Here is an 18201-nt window from a genome sequence, read left to right on the forward strand (position 1 = left end):
AACATTCTCTAAGACAAACCATATAATAGGCCACAAAACAAGCCTCAATAAATTTAAGAAAATAGGAATTGTATCAGGTACTCTCTCAGACTGCAGTGGAATAAAATTAGAAATTAACTCCAAAAGGGAAACTTGAAACTATACAAATACATGAAAATTAAATAATCTGTTCCTGAATAATCTTTAGGTCAATAATAAAATGAAGATGGAAATTTAAAATTTTTTAAACTGAATGATAATAGTGACTCAACCTATGAAAAACTCTGGGATACAGCAAACGAAGTACTAAGAGGAATGTTCATAGTATCAAATGCCTACATCAAAAAGTCTGAAAAAGCACAGATAGACAATCTAAGCTCACACCTCAAGGAACTAGAGACAGAAGAACATATCAAACCCAAACACAGCAGAAGAAAAGAGATAACAAAGATCAGACCAGAAATAAATGAAATTAGAACAAAAAAACACAAAATATAAGTGAAATAAAAAGCTGGTTCTTTGAAAAAATAAACAAAATAGACAGACCATTACTGAGATTAACCAGGAAAATAAGCCCAGTTAAAAACTAAATGGGAGATATTACAACTGATACCACAGAAATACAAGAGATCATTCAAGGCTACTATGAACACCTTTATATACACAAACTAGAAGACCTAGAGGAGATGGATACATTCCTGGAAATATACAAGCCTCCTAGATTAAACCAGGAAATAATAGAAAGTCTGAATAGACCAACAACAAGTATTGAGATTAAAACAGTAATTTTTTTAAAAAATGTCAACAAAAAAGTCCAGATTCTCAGCTGAGTTCTATCAGACATTCAAGAAAGAACTAGTACCAACCTCACTAAAGCTATTCCAAAAGACCGGGAAAGAGGGGATTCTTCCTAAATCAATCTATGAAGCCAGTGTTATCCTAATGCCAAAACCAGGAAAGGATATATAAAAAAAGAAAACTACAGACCAATATCTCTGAAGAACATAGAGGTAAAAATCCTCAACAAAACACTAGCTAACTGAATCCAACAGCATATCAAAAAGATAATATACCATAATTAAGTGGGTTTCATTTCAGGGATACAGAGTTGGTTTAACATATGCAAGCCAATAAATTTGATACACCATGTAAACAGAATTAAAAACAAAACTAATATTGTCATCTCAATAGATTCAGAAAAAGCATTTGACAAAATCCAGCATCACTTTATGATTAAAACCCTCAGCAAAATTGGTATAGAACGGACATACTAAGGTGATAAAAGCCATGTATGAAAAACCCACAGCCAATGTTATACTGAATGAGAAATAGTTGAAAGCATTTCCCCTGAGAACTGGAACAAGACACGGATGCCCACTTTCACCACTCCTATTCAACATAGTATTGGAAGTCCTAGCCAGAGCAATCAGACAAGAGAAAGAAATAGATGGCATTCAACTCAGTAAAGAGGAAGTTAAATTGTCACTGCTCACCATGACATGACATGATTGTATACCTAGGAAACCCTCTTCCAAAAAGCTCCTATATCTGATAAATGAATTCAGTAAAGTTTCAGATAAAAAATCAATGTACACAAATTAGTAGCACTGCTATACACTAATAGTGACCAAACTGAGAATCAAATCAAGAACTCAACTCTTTTACAAAAGCTGCAAAAATAAAATAAATTACAATACTTACAAATATAACTAACCAAGGAAGTGAAAGATCTCTACAAGTAAAACTACAACACATTGCTGAAAGAAATCATAGATGTCACAAACAAATAGAAACATATGCCATGCTTATGGATAAGTAGAATCGATATAGTGAAAATGGCCATACTGACAAAGGCAGTCTATAAATTCAATGAAATTCCCATAAAAAATACCATCATCATTCTTCACAGAACTTAAAAAAAGAATCCGGAAATTCGTGTGGAACCAAAAAAGAGCCCACATGGCCAAAGCAACACTAAGCAAAAAGGATAAATTTGGAGGTATTGCCTTACCCAACTTCAAACTAACTACAAGGCTTTAGTTACCAAACAGCATGATACTGGTATAAAAATAGGCACATAGGCCAATGGAACCAAATAGAGAACCCAGAAATAAAGCCAAATACCAACAGCCAACTGATCTTTGACAAAGCGAACAAAAACATATAAAGTGGGGAAAGGACACCCTATTCAACAAATGATGCTGGGATAATTGGCAAGCCACATGTAGAAGAATGTAACTGGATCCTCACGTTTCACCGTGCACAAAAATCACCTCAAGATGGATCAAAGACTTAAATCTAACATCTGAAACCATACAAATTCTAGCAGATAACATCAGAAAAGCTCTTCTAGACTTTGGCTTAGGCAGAGTTCATGACCAAGAACCCGAAAGAAAATATAACAAAAGCAAAGATAAATAGATGGTATTTAATTAAACTAAAATGTTTCTGTGCAGCAAAATAATAATAACAATAATAATAATAATAAGAGTAAACAGACAACTCATAGAGTGGGAGAAATTATTCACTAACTATTCATCTGATGAAGGTCTAATATACACAATCTACAAGGAACTCAAATCAGCAACAACAACAACAACAACAAATAATAATAATAATAATAATAATCCCATAAAAAAGTGGGCTAAGGAGATGCACAGACAATTCTCAAAAGGAGGCAGATAAATGGCCAACAAACGTATTAAAAAAAGTTCAACATCACTAATGATCAGGGAATTGCAAATCAAAGCCACAGTTCAATAACACCTTACTCCTACAAGAATGGCCAAATTAAAAAAATTATAAAATGTTGGCAAAGATGTGGTGAAAAGGATACTCTTTTATACTGCTGATGGAAATGTAAACTAGTACAACCACTATGGAAAAAGTGTGGAGGTGGAGACTCTTTAAAGAATTAAAGTAGAAGTATCATCTGATCCAGAAATCCCACTACCGGGTATCTACCTAGAGGAAAATAAGTCATCATATGAAAAAGACACTTGTAGACTCATGTTTATAGCAGCACAATTCACAACTTCAAAATTGTGGAAACAACCAGAATGCCCATCAAAAACCGAGTGGATAGAGATACTGTGATATATATGTGTGTGTATATATATATATGATGGAATACTACACAAGCCATAAAAAGAAATTAATTAACAGCATTTGCAGTGACCTAGATGAGATTTGAGACTATTATTCTAAGTGATGTAACTCAGGAATGGAAAACCAAATATCATATGTTCTCACTGATATGTAGGAGCTAAGCTATGAGGATGCAAAGGCATAAGAATGATACAATGAACTATTATTACATTTTATATATTATGTGGTATATATATTATATATATCACATTTCTTTACTCACTCACTGGTTGATGGGCATTGAGGCTGGTTCCATATTTCTGCAATTGTAAGTTGTATTGCTGTAAATATGCTTGTACAAGTGTCTTTTTCATATAACAACTTATTTTCCTTTGGGTAGATACCCAGTAGCGGGATTTCTGGATGAAATGGTAGTTCTACTTTTAGTTCTTTAAGGAATCTCCACACTTTTTTCTATAGTGGTTGGACTAGTTTACATTCGCATCAGTAGTGTAAAAGTGTTCCTTTTCACCACATCCTTGGCAACACTTCTTGATTTTTGAATTTTGGTAATTCTTACAGGAGTAAGGTGGTATCACATTGTGGTTTTGAATTGTATTGCAAAACATTCTGGTTTTGATTTACATTTGATTGTATATACCTATATAATCACATATATATTGTGTATATATGTATATAATTATATAATCAAATAGCAGTGTAATACTACTCAGCCATAAAGAAGAATGAAATAATGGCATTTGCAGCAACCTGGATGGAATTGGAGAGCATTATTCCAAGTGAAGTAACTCAAGAATGGAAAGCCAAACATTGTATGTTCTCACTTATAAGTAGGAGCTAAGCTCTGAGGACATAAAGGAATAAGAATGATATAATGGACTCTGGGGACCTGGGGGGAAGGGTGGGAGTGGGAATGAGGGATAAAGGACTACACATTGGGTGTAGTTTACACTGCTTGGGTGGGTGTACCAAAATCTCAGAAATCACTGCTAAAGAACTTATCCTTGTAACCAAACACCATCTGTTCCCCCAAAACTATTGAACTTAAATAAATAAATAAATAAACATTGATAGTGACAAAAAGAATACGAAAAGGTAAATGTATACCAAGAGAAAATATTTGCAAAACATATATCTGACAAATAATTTGTCAGGCTATATAAACAACTTTTATGTTTCTAAAAAGAATAGAACCTGAATATTTAGAGGGCTATAGGAAGGACAAATAAGCCCAAGAAAAATGCTCAGCATCATTAGTAATTGGGGAGAGACTAGTTAAAACCATAATGAGTGGAATCACCATCATACCACAGAATGGCTAAAGTTAAAAAGACTGACAATATTAAGTATTGGCAAGGAAATGGAGCAACTGGAACTCTCATACATTGCTGTAGGAATGCAAAATGGTACAACCACTTTGGAAAACAGTTTGGTAGTTTCTTATACAGTTGAACATACACTTACCATAGGGCCCATTGATTCTACCACAGAGTTATTTACCTGACAGAAATTAAGACATAGGCCTACACACAGACTAGCTCATAGTGGCTTTTTTTCATAATAGCCATAAACTGGAAATCACCCAAACATACATCAAATGGTAAATGGACAACAAACAAATTGTGGTTATATTCATAAGGAATAGCTATATCCATTATTTACAGGGAATTTGGTGATGAGAAGTCCCAGGATTGTTCCAGCAACCCAATTATATCAGGGTGATCACTTGGCTTGTGTGTTAGTATCTTGTCTTTTTTTATGGTTTTAAGATAGTTTACATAGCTCAGAGCATCACACAATAAGGTCTGAAAGAAAAGAGAGGATGATGTTGGGGTAGAGGGTATGAAAAGCCTTTTCTTTATATAGTTCTTTATTTTATCCTGAAGCAATGTTATCTCCGTAAGCTGCCAACAGACTTTCTCTAGAGCAAACTACGGGTAAAGAAAAATAATATTTCTCTGAATGGCTTATATCAATCATGTTTCATCTCTTAGATCTGGGGTAAGAGTCCACCATTCCTAAGCACATGGGTGGATCCAGTCTTTGTAAAACTTGAAGGTTCTTTAAGTAGAAGAATACAAAATTCCAAACATCAACTTGTTAGGGCCTCCCCACATACACTCTTGCAAGTAGCCATGCTAGGAAGGGTCTCTGACTAGCTTCACTGGAGTCATGGCTAGTAGCTTCCTTGTAGTCACACAAGGGAGGGGCCCTGACTAGCTTCAATGTAACCTTTACTAGCTTCACTGTAAACTCACTTACCCTTGGGTACTTGCAACTCATCTTCTGAAGAAACTCAAGGCTTCGTTGGTAGGGTCAGGTGGCTATTATTAATACACAGTCGAGCAATACTTTCTGCCACAATTCCCTTATTCCCTTTTTCAAGATCAGAATCTTAGAAAATTCTCTAAGAGTATTGATATAATTTATGGGAACTATGAACTGATAGGTAACATTATTGCTGTTTAAATATTCTTCTCTAGCTAGAATGGAAATGACGCTAAATGCCAGCTCCTGTGTAGGACTAATAAAAGAAGCAGCATAACAAAACAAAACAAAACAAAACAAAACAAAAAAATCATAGTTGAGGCTTTCTTCAGTTTCCTCTTCACCATCTTTAGTTGCATAGCCTTAAGCAAGTTATTTAATATTTCTGGGCCTTAATTACCTTTTGTGTATTGGGGGTAATGGTGGATAAAAGTCTATGATATTTGTTAAATTTGAAATAAATCTGCTCATAGTTCCCCTGACAGTATTTTTTTCCTAAGGATGTTACAGACATCTAGGAAGGGGAATCCACTCTATATTTGGGTCCCTACTTTCAGTTCATTACTTGAGGCTCTTTTCTTTTGCTTTTCCATATTTCCTGGGCTTTTGCTACAAGTTGATTTTTTTTTCCTAAATGATCACTTACTTCCAAAAAGCCAAGCCACAGATTGTTGGGTGGGTAGTGAGAAGCAGTATATTTTTCTTTCAAGAGCTTATTTAGAGTGATTGTTAACATGTATCCTTAGTGATTAAATCATTAAGCGAGAATGCAGTTTGTGAAATAATGTTTTCTCAAGCTAGTCAATTTTTTTAAGCATGATGCAGCAAACACCAACTCACAGCTTTTATTCGGACTGATCTGAATTCCTATTATCAAACACCTCATAAATAATTCAAAAGGAAAACAATGGATAACTCATGTTATATTTGTCTTTCATAAATAATACTTTCAAATCATTAAGTTGTGTCTGTCTTCATAGCAGCAGCTTGTGGAATGGAGATTTGCCCACTCTTGGATTAAATCTGAACACTGTAGTCAGAGAAGATATGTAATTAATATGTAATAATTAGGGCAGGATGCGTCCACTTATTGGGTACCTTCTGGGTGTAAGGCACTATTCTAGGCACTTCATATCTCCTATTTCACTTAGTTATTGTAATCCTGCAAAGTAAGTATTCTTCCAATTTAAAATGGAGAAAACAAAAATTAATTTTAAAAAGTTAAATAACCGGCCCCAGATCATGCAGTTAAAAAAAAAAGAAGTAAAACTCAAATCCCGTCTGACTCCAGACCAGTGCCTTTAGCCACAATGCCCAATGCTCTTGTCACCACTGTGCCGCACTGCCACTTGACAAATGAGCATCATCGGAAAGACGGAAGTTTGGAGTTCTTGGTCATCTTCCTGGCACTAATTTTTGTGGATTCAGAGTGGGATATTCATAAGGCCTTCATCCTGCCACTCACTCTATTCCTCTCTGAAGGTTCCTACTGAGAAGTCTTGATAGAAATGATTCTGAAATGATGAGCAAATAGGTATTTTTAATAGCTCAGGAACCTAAAATTTCATGGTATACAGCTATAAGTCTCAGTAATAGGGGCCCCAGAAGAATTTCTTTCCTGACTCTCCCCAAATATGGACAGACATTCTCATGTGTGCCTGAATATCAAGTTCCAACAGAAGACATGAGAAGTGGGTGGAGGGTCGTAAGACTTTTATTCACCCAAATTACATTCACCCAAAACACAACATGGTCCAAGGTGTTAGATTTGTGCTGTGTGCTTGCTACATGAAAGAGGAAAAAATGCAAAAGGCGGTAGAAATATGGACACTGAACATCTGGTCAGGAGGTAAACAGGTCAGGATAAGGTATGAACCAACTTTTATAGTAAAGAATCTTTGCCTTTTTACTGGTCCATACAGTAGCAAATAAAAGAAGAAAAGATAGCATTACCTTTAGCCCTCACGGCACAGCGTTCCTGTCTTCTAATTAAACTATGACCTCAAAAATATCTTTGGCTCAGGTAATTGGAGGAATATGTCATTTATCTAAGCCAAGAAATAGCATGGTAGAATGGAACAAGTACTTTCATTTCAGGCTTCACTAAATACTGACTCTGTTGACTGTGGGCCAAAGTATTTAGTGTCTCTGAACCTCATTTTCCTTATTTATAAAATAGGAATTACAATATCTGTCCCTTAAAGACATAAAAATTAAAATATTAATAATGTAAATATTACCTGGCATATGGTAGGCCCCCAATAAACATAACTATTATTATTGTTGGTGTTACTGTTATTAATAATAATAGAAAGCAGGTGCCCATGAATCATAATAATAATAGCTTTAGATTTAGAAAACCACCCCAACAAATATTTACAGAAATCATACTCAATTCTAGGTGTACATAAAATGCAAACTATTGTTATACCCATTTTATGCTTAAGAAGCCTTACAGAGAAGCTAAGTTAATTACTCAAGGTCATATTGCTAATAAGTGATAGAGGAGTTAAGTTCTTTTGTTATTCTATGCCAGTTTGATGAGTTACTGATTATATTTGGATTGATTCAAGCATATGGGAATCTCATTGTCAAAGTTAATGTAATCCTAGCATGTCATTTCTGCCATAAAAATCTTCAATACTCCTCCACTGCTTTCAGGGTAGGACATTGTACTAATCCATTTTCATGCTGCTGAAAAAGTCATACCCAAAACTGGGCAATTTACAAAAGAAAGAGGTTTAATTGGACTTACAGTTGCCTGTGGCTGGGGAAACATCACAATCATGGTGGGAGGCAGGGAAGAGCAAGTCACGTCTTAAATGGATGGCGGCAGGCAAAGAGAGAATGAGAGAAAACACAAAAGCAGAAACCCCTAATGAAACCAGATGTCATGAGACTTTTTCACTACCAGGAGAACAGGATGGGGGAAACTGACCCCATGATTCAATTATCTCCCACCGGGTCCCTCCTAAAACATGTGGGAATTATGGGACTACAATACAAGATGAGATTTGGGTGGGGACACAGAGCCAAACCATATCATATATGAACACTTTAACATGATATTTGACTATATCAGCACAGCCTTCCCTTCCAACTATATCTCTGGACAGTTACCCCAACCCCAACCTATTCCAGCCACACCAGTCTTCTTACCATTTCTTGAATATGGCAAAGGCCTATCAGGTTTTCACACCTCTGCTCATTGTATACTCTACCTGGAATGTTCTTATAGCCCTCTTTACACCCTCCATACACTTTCAGACTCACACTCTTTAAGACCCGGTAAATGTTATCCCCTATGTGAAAGCTTTTCTGATTCCTTTATGCAGGATCAGTGATATTCTTCTTTCTCCGTGAATTTAGCTTTTCACAGACAATTCTCTGCTTCATGTCTGCCCTTCTTGCTAGAATATATGAGTCCCTCAAGAGAAAGTACCTTGACTTATTCTGCTCTGTATCCTCAATAAATGTCAATGGCTGACTGTGAGTATGTTCCCAGTAAATGCTGGCTGATTGAATGAATAAAATTCACTGATTGATTTCCTCACCCGTTTCTGTATTGTTAAGAATGAGTCCAATAAATGATTGAGTTAGCAGTGACAGAGCTCATATGGGAATTCACAGTGCCACTGTATCCAGCCCCATGTGTCTTTTTGCTAGACCACACTTGGTTAGTTGTGACAAGGCAACATTTTAACAACACTTTTGACAAACAGCCAGTCTTAGAGGAACATATCTTTGTTTGCTCAGTTGCTTAACCTTAATGGTTGACTTTTTTTGTTCTCTATGGGGTTCCCATAGCACTGGAGGAATAGTGAAGCAAGTTCACATAAAGGGAGATGTAAAATCTATCCTGACATTTATCTGCATTTCAGCAAGGCATTTGACAGATTCTTATGATAGGCTGTTGGACCAGATGGAGAAACACTGGCTGGATAAAGGTAGTATTCATTGGATTAGTAGCCGGTTGAATAGTTGTACTTAAACATCTACACAATAGAATTTCTGCTCCCAGAATAAATGCATTCATTCTTCCTCTCACTCTTTCTGGGTCTACTGAGGCATGTCTCACATTCGGGGCCAGCATTGACTATTTCAGTCTGTATCACAAAAGAATTGAAAAATAGTATTAGAACTATTTTTATTTGATTCATGTGTGTTAGTTTTATGATCCATAAAGTTCTTTAAAATAGGGCATGTGTCTCATTATTTTGTCTTCTATGGCACCTTTACATGCTTGGGATAATGGAAAGATCAGAGAACCTAGACTCAGACAGGCTCAGATCAACTATCTGCTCTGCCATGAACTAGTCATGTACTAAGCATTTGTTTTATCCCTCAGGTGTAAATTGGGGACAAGAACAACTTTTCCCTTATAAACATAATCATTCTTCATGTCTAGTTTCTGATCAACTGCTCAGGGAAGCCATCCTTGAAGCTTCAGACGATGTTAGCTCCCTTATTAAAATGCTCTCAGACCACCAGGTCCTTATCATATTAGTTTGGTGCAAAAGTAATTGCAGTTTTGGACTGTGAATTTTAAATCATTATAACTAGACACATCTGTATTTATCAAAATAGGAGCCATTACAATCAACACATTTTTGCCAATGAGAAATAAATTTGTTTATTCCTGTGGTGTAACAGTCTGTGCTTCAGGATTTGACAAACTCTTGGAAAATATTTTCTGCATACTGCTGTTTGTGAAAACATTTTCCCTGCAACAAGTTGTTGAGATACTTGAAGAAGCAGTAGTTGGTTGGTAAGAGGTCAGGTAAATATGGCGGATGAAGCAAAACTTTGTAGCCCAATTTGTTCAACTATTGAAATGGTGGTTCTGTGATGTGCAGTTGGGCATTGTCGTGAAGAATTGGGCCCTTTCTGTTGACCAATGCTGGCTGCAGGTGTTACAGTTTTTGGTGCATCTCATTGATTTGCTGAGCATACTTCTCAGATGTAATGGTTTCGCTGGGATTCAGAAACCTGTAGTGGATCAGAGTGACAGCAGACCGCCAAACAGTGACCATGACCTTTTTTTGGTGCAAGTTTGGCTTTGGGGAATGCTTTGGAGCTTCTCCTAAGTCCAACCACTGAGATACTCATTGTCGGTTGTTGTAGAAAATCCACTTTTCATTGCATGTCACAATCCAGTCGAGAAATGGGTCCTTGTTGTTGTGTAGAATAAGAGAAGACAACACTTCAAAACAACAATTTTTTTTTTTTATTTTTTAGTCAGCTCATGAAGCACTCGTTTACTGAGCTTTTTCACCCTTCCAATTTGCTTCAAGTGCTGAGTGACCACAGAATGGTCGACGCTGAGTTCTTCACCAACTCCTTGTGTAGCTGTAAGAGAAGAAGCTTTGATAATTGCTCTCAATTGGTTATTGTCAACTTCTGATGGCCAGCCACTATGCTCCTCATCTTCAAGGCTCTCGTATCCTTTGCAAAATTTCTTGAACACCCCTGCACTGTACGTTCATTAGCAGTTCCTGGGCCAAATGTCTTGTTGATGTTGCAAGTCGTCTCCACTGCTTTGGGACCCATTTTGAACTCAAATAAGAAATTCGTTTGAATTTGCTTTTTGTCTAACATTATTTTCATAGTCTAAAATAAATATACAATAAACAGCCCCTAATGTCATTAGCAAAAAACATAGTGTAAAATGTGCATTAAAATTATGTATAACGTAACCACATTTGTTTAAGAATATATTCCAATATCAAACAGCAAATTTCAACAATGCAAAACCATAATTACATTTGCACCAACCTAATATATGGTCATTAAAATAAATTATGCTATTTCATTTTACAGGTAATTATTTGTTTAAAGTCTTGCCTATTAAGCTGTAAGCTCTATGAGGTTAGGGACTCTGTTTGTGTTGTACACTTCTGTATTTCTAGCACCTAACCAAAAACATAAACCATGAGAGGCACTCACTCAATGTTTCTTACATGAATGAATCAACTTTAGCATTGCCTACACAGTTCTGCCTGCATTAGCAGCCCCATTTGAGCCATCCTCCTCATCACTCCCCTGTTACAATCGCATTGGCCTTTTCTCAGTTCCTTAAAGGTTTCATGCTTTTTGTTTTTCTGGGACTTTTTCACACGCTATTTCCTCTACTTGGAACAGAATGTTTTCCTGGCTTCCTCCCACTCCAATCTTTGCCCAGCAAATGCCTATTCTTTCTTCAGGCATCTCCTTTAAACAGATTTGCCTCAGGAAAATCTTGTATTGTATGCCTTTACACCTACCCTTACCCTGGTCCCTGACTATGTCAGGACCCCATTACAACCTATATTGCTTCTTTATTGCTGTTATAATAATTGTACTTATCATTTAATGTAAAATCTTAGGTACATGGTAAGCTTCAGGAAATCATATTGCATTTACTGCTGTAAAAACTCCTAGGATCCAACATAGTGACTACCGTATATGTATTAATAAATATCTGTTGCCCAAGAAATTTAGGCTCTTTCACTTCAGGCAAAGAGAATAGAGAAAGGAGACAGGGAAATGAACTGAGTTGTGTGACAAAGAGTGAAAGATGCTCACCACAATCCACATTGTCTTCTTTTGGGGCACAAGGCTATGGTACATGTCACACCTCACATGCACCTAGGTGTGGCCATGTGATTTTGTTTTGCAAAAGTAGTGTGTACCCTGTGCTCTTCTGGGCCTCTCTCACAGGGAATTCCTATTAATTTGTCTCCATACTTTTTCTCCCTTCTGGTTGGCTGAAATGGAGATGATCACAGATCTTGGAAACCACATGTTGAAATTTTCAGTGGTTCCTTTAGCTGAAGTCCCTGAATGTCCACTTGGAGAGGAGCTGCACCTATATGCTGACCTGGAACATCTGAGTTGGACTGACACATGAGCGGGAAATAAACCCTTCTAGTGTTTGAGGCATTCTACATTGTGGGGTATATTGGTTGCAACTCTTATTGTTATGCTAACCAATAAAATGACTAAGATCTCAAAAGCATGAGGAACAAAAACAAAAATAGACAAATGGGACTTAATTAAATGAAAAAGCCTCTGCACAGCAAAAGAATCAACAAAGTAAGCAGACAACCTGCAGAATGGGAGAAAACATGTGGAGACTATACACGTGATAGGGGACTGATATATAGAATCCACAAAAATCTCAGATAACTCAACAACAATAAGAACAACAAAATAACCCCACTGAAAGTGGGCAAAGGACATGAATAGACTTTTTTTAAAAGAAGACATACAAATGGCCAAGAAGTATACGAAAAAGTGTTTAACATTACTAAGCATATCAGAAAAGTACAAATTGAGACCACAATGAGATATCATCTTATCCCAGTCAGAATGGCTATTTTTAGAAAGTCAAACCATAACAGATATTGGCAAGGATTCAGAGAAAAAGGAATGCTTATATACTGTTGGGGGAATGTAAATTAGTATGATCTCTTTGGAAAATAGTATGGAGGTTTCTCAAAGAATTAAAAATAAAACTACTGTTCAATCTAGTAATCCTACTACTGGATATCTTCTAAAAAATGAAATAATTATGGATCATGAGGTCAGGAGATCGAGACCATCCTGGCTAACATGGCGAAACCCCATCTCTACTAAAAATACAAAAAATTAGCCAGGCGTGGTGGCGGGTGCCTGTAGTCCTAGCTACTCGGGAGGCTGAGGCAGGAGAATGGCATGAATCCAGGAGGCAGAGCTTGCAGTGAGCTGAGATTGCGCCACTGCACTCCAGCCTGGGAGACAGAGTGAGACTCCATCTCAAAAAAGAAAAAAAAAATGAAATAATTATATCAAAAAGATACTTGCACTAGTGTGTTTATCACAGTGTTCACAATAGCAAAGATTTGGAATCACCCTAAGTGTTCATCAGCAGATGAATGGATAAAGTGTGATGTACATACCCATACAATAGAATACTACTCAGCCATAAAAAGATTGAAATCACATCTTTTGCAGTAACATGGATAGAACTGGAGGCCATTATCTTAAGTAAAACAATTCAGAAACAAAAGTCAAATACTGCATGTTCTCATATATAAGTGAAAGCTAAATAATGTGTACATGTGGACATAAATTGTGAAATAATAGACATGGCAGATTCAGAAGGGTGGGAGGGTGGAAAACCAGAGAGGGATGAGAAAATACTTAAGGATTACAACGTGCGTCATAGTGTGATGGTAACACTAAAAGCTTAGACTTTACCACTATGCAACAGATCCTGTAAGAAGACTGTACTTGTACCTCTTAAAATTACACAAATTAAAAATAATGGCTGCTTAAAATATTTAAAGGACCATTTCATGGTGGAGAGAACGAACTTACTTTGAAGTAGGTCAAATATATACTAATGCAGTGGTTCTCAAAGTGGGAGCAGTAGCTCCACCATCCCCTGGGGGCTTGTTAAAAATGTACATTCTCAGACTCTAGTCCAGACCTACAGACTCAGAAACCTTGAGGATGGGCCTGGAGGTCTGTGTTTTTATAGGTCCTCTGGGTGATTTTGATATACATCAAGTTTGAGAACCACTGGACTTTGAGTCTAGAGGGGCTTAACCCTTGAGGCTTTGTGACTTTGGACAAGTTACTTAATTTTTCTGAGTGATGATTTATTTTTTCAGCAAAATGTTAGAGTTATTCACTTCTTGGCATTGTTTTGAGAATTTGAGTGAGTGTTTTTTTTGTTTTCTATTTATTTATAAAGTACCAGTCACAGAGTATATTTCAAACCATGTCTTCTCTTGTCCTTCCACTTTTGTGTGACTTCTGGTGAAACTGGGCCACAGGGAAAATTCAAGGAATTGGGGAACAAGAATGAACAGAGCGCCATGAGTGTAGTGTGTAGAAGTTAAGATGTCCTGGGCTACTATGCCAAGCATAAGGGAAGAGGTACAGAGTATAATAGATTTGAAATGCTAGTCCACTCTGCTTATAAGGTTAGGTTGACCTGCTCAATGTTTAATAACATGTTTTAACATCATGATTTTTGAACATTTTCTTCAGTGACTAACCTCTTTTTTTCTTGTGAGCTATGACTATCAAGGACTTAGAACAGTTCTTAATACTTATTATGCACTCAGTATGAGTTAGCTAGTTAGAATTATACTGCAAACTCTATGAGGTTGAGGATTTTTGTCTGTTTATATACTGTAATATCCTCAGCACATAAAACAGTACCCTACGCATGGCACGTGCTCAATAAATATATGTTGAATAAACAAATAAAATAACATCTCTTATGTAAATTGCACGATTTCATATATAATGGCTTCTTTTCTCTTCCTCTTTTACCCATGCACTGTGACTTTAGTTTAAAGCAATGCTATGGAATTCTTCCTGACCTCCAGCCTACTGAGCCCCAAAGTTTAATGGGCATATCTACCATAAGGAAGGTTGCTAAAATGTAGAGATTCTGATGCAGTAGGTCTGAGGTGGGACCTGAGATTGTACATTTCTAACAAGCTCCCAAGTGATGATGGTGCTACCCTTGCCGATACCCAGTTTCATTCCACGTGTTCAGACTACTGAAATGCCATCAATTTCATTATTCCTGCAAAAACATTTAACAACCATTGACTTGCGACATCTCTGAGAAAGACTGTGATGTTGGTTCAATATATTTTGAGGGAATGAACAACCGATTTTTTAAAGACATTTTTACATTTGAGGGAATTCTGACTTTTTATTATAGAAAACTTCAAATATAGAAAAAAGTAAAAAAAAAAAAAACAACTCTCACTTAGCCATGATACCAATTTGACAATTATTAATTTATGGCTAGTATTATTTCTCTATAAACCTTCTGCCACTAGATGTTTTAAAGACAATCCATATATCATTTTATTTATAAATAATTTGGTAATTATCTCTAAAATATTAGAAGTCATAAGGCTTGTAGCAACAATCTGATTCTCTCACACCCCTTAAATTGATTGCTTCTTAAAATCATCAAGTATTCAGCATTTGAATTTTCATGATTGTCTTTTTTGTTGTCCGTTTTTAGCAGTTGTTTTTGTTGTTTAAATCCGGGTGCTATGAAAAGCTGCCACATTGAATTGGTCGATATATCTCTTAAGATTGTTTTGATCTATAGATTTCTCCTCCTTTATTTTTCTTAAACATTTATTTAGCAAAGAAATGGGATCATTCGTCCTGTACTTTCCCACATTCTAGATCTTCAAGATTGGATTCTCATGATGTCATATAAAATATTACTCTATCCCCTATATTTCCTGTAAATAGGTGATTAGATCCAGAGGCTTAATGTGCTTCATTTGGAAAGAATACCTCGTAAATGTTTGTTAAAGGGCATTCTTTCAGAGACAGCTGAAGGCTACCAGATACCTAAAGGTTGAAACAAGAGATTTGTCAAGTAAGGCTGGGAAGCTTTTGGCCACAAAGGCTTTAGAGATCCTGGTTTTTCTAAAGTGGGTGATGATGGTACTTTGTCAGAGATACCTGATTCAGAGAACTCTACTGGAAAATGCTTGTAAGGCCATGTCTATTGGTTTGTTAAGAAAGTGGTGAGGTTGTCATAACATAGGACTCTCTTAGGTTCAAAAGAAGAAAAGATGCAAGTTTTCAAATGTTAGGTTTTTGGAATTAATACAATGGTTAGAACTTAATAAGAAGGGGATTAAGCCTGTTGGTTTTGACCCAGAAAACCATACAAAGTGCTAATTGTTTTTATGAGCATTCTATAGTGATTACTCCATGCCAGAGGTGATATAACTTGTCTCAGCACTCAGTTAACAAGTCCGTGCAGTTTTCGCTCCTGGAAATAGTGCCTCTCCCTATTTTCTTCTCTATTATATTATGCTAATGTTTACTTATTCTTCTGGTTCCAGATTTTACTGTCTTTTTTCATGTTTTTTCTGACCTTCACTTCTGGGTTAGTCTCTTCTGAGTTCTTGTAAAACCATGTGTTTCCATTATCAGAGTGCTCAGTTATCAGAACTGAACCATATTTCAGTTCCTTGAGTTACTATAGGACTGGAAGATCTGTAAGGAAGACAGATTCCTTCCACTTCCGCCTCATGCATTGCACTATCTGAGGCACTGTATTGCATGCCTGTTACATAATAGATGCTTGAAGAATATAGTTTGAATGAAGAATGACCAGTCTAGCATTGTTAGAAAGAAATACGCTTTGGCTGACAAAACTGTTCCAATGGACGTGTAACGCTGCTCTCAGATCATAATGACCTGAGAACCACATACACGTCTTTCAAGTGTCCATCACAAAATGAGCTCCCCAGAAGCTTATCCATTTCTGTGCTCTTCCCTGACACAGTTAATACTTTTGCTGAACTGATCACTTTTGCCTCAAACTCTGTCCAATAAATAGGGCAGACAGAGGCAGCACGTGGGATCTGCATTCCGGGAGTATGAAGACCTCCCCATGGCTGAGAATTTTTTAAATAAAGCATATTTGTACGTGGAGTTGCATTTTATAAAGTCCTGTTAAAACGTGTGGGGGCAGGAATCTGTGGTGATCATTCATGACCCTGCCCACACAGCAATTTTAAGTTACTTTCAAGGCAGTGGTTTTATTTTTATTTTTATTTTTTTCCATCAACAAACTGATAGTTTCCCAGGGTGCTGGCAGGTTGACTAATATATGTGTTATTGGTGGCTGCTTAGTTAGAAACCCCCCTGTTTCCCAGGATCATGTAAATTGTATTATTTTGACTCCCACTGATGAGGTGTGACTTCTGTTAACTTTTTTTTTTTTTTTGCCAAACTCCTTTCTTTTCTTTTTGTCAAGCTTTCAAAGCACTCACTTCTCAGTAGGACTCAAGATATTACTGAGGATGTTATTAGAGCATATGTATTTTTAGGTATAATACAATCCATAAATATCACGTATATTATAAGGAGAAACCGAGCCTCTCTTTTCCTTTTCTGTTAAAAAATGTATATGAAATATTTAAACGTAAGAGGGGATTTTTTGTTGGTGGTGTTATAACATAGCTCCCAAAACCTTCCTGGCACAATGCTCACCAACCATGCTGCTGGGATACTGCTGCAGATGGAGATGGTTCTTAATGCCTTGCTAGACATCATCACCCTGGTATTACTGCATTTCCAAAAATCAAGTTTATCTTCAAAGGATGGATATAAATGATGCTGTAATTTTCATGGGCAATGAATCTGTTAAACAATTCCAAAATGATAATTGCCTAGACTGATTAATTCAGATTACAATTTTAATGCTCTTTTTAGAAAGTTAGCTTCTCAAGGAGAGAAACAATATTTTCTGTATAGTTATATTCCTTTTAGTGCATAACAGTGTTTCATTTATAAAACAAGTATTCAATATATATTGAATTTAATTAAATATTCATTGCCTTGAGTTCTGTGAAGAAATTTATCCTTATTAGAAAACATTAAAACATAAGTACTTTTAATGATAGAACAGGTAGTTACATAGACATGGTAAAAGCCTTTTAGATATGAAAATATTCAGCAACAATATCTCAACAAAAATATTCTGTTAGTTACTTAGGGGTATTGATATGACTACAATATGCTTTTTGAATGCAGGTAGTTCATAATCAAGCATAGAGATATATGTGCAAACAAATTATAAGGGTGCTTTTTGATATGGTTTGGCTGTATCCCCACCAAAATCTCATCTTGAATTGTAGTTCCCATAATCTCCAAGTGTGTGGAAGGGACCTAGTGGGAGGTAATTGAATCATGGAAGCAGTTTCCCCCATGTTATTCTTGTGATAGTAAGTTCTCACGAGATCTGATGGTTGTATATGGAGCTTTCCCTCTCATTCAGCTCTCATTCTTCTCCTTCCTGCTGCCATGTGAAGCACGTGT

At 36.3% G+C, this 18201-nt stretch overlaps 1 protein-coding gene and 1 pseudogene across 1 annotated transcript in view; one reads left to right on the plus strand and one right to left on the minus strand.

Annotated features, from left to right (window-relative positions):
* Nucleotides 1-18201, plus strand: part of LRRC7 (leucine rich repeat containing 7) — a 1535715-nt gene that overhangs the window by 204297 nt on the left and 1313217 nt on the right. The gene's annotated exons all lie outside the window — the stretch shown is intronic.
* Nucleotides 9686-10962, minus strand: LOC126963019 (histone-lysine N-methyltransferase SETMAR-like; annotated as a pseudogene).

The sequence above is a fragment of the Macaca thibetana genome, chromosome 1, assembly GCF_024542745.1.
Source record: "Macaca thibetana thibetana isolate TM-01 chromosome 1, ASM2454274v1, whole genome shotgun sequence".
In the NCBI taxonomy this organism is placed as follows: domain Eukaryota; kingdom Metazoa; phylum Chordata; class Mammalia; order Primates; family Cercopithecidae; genus Macaca; species Macaca thibetana.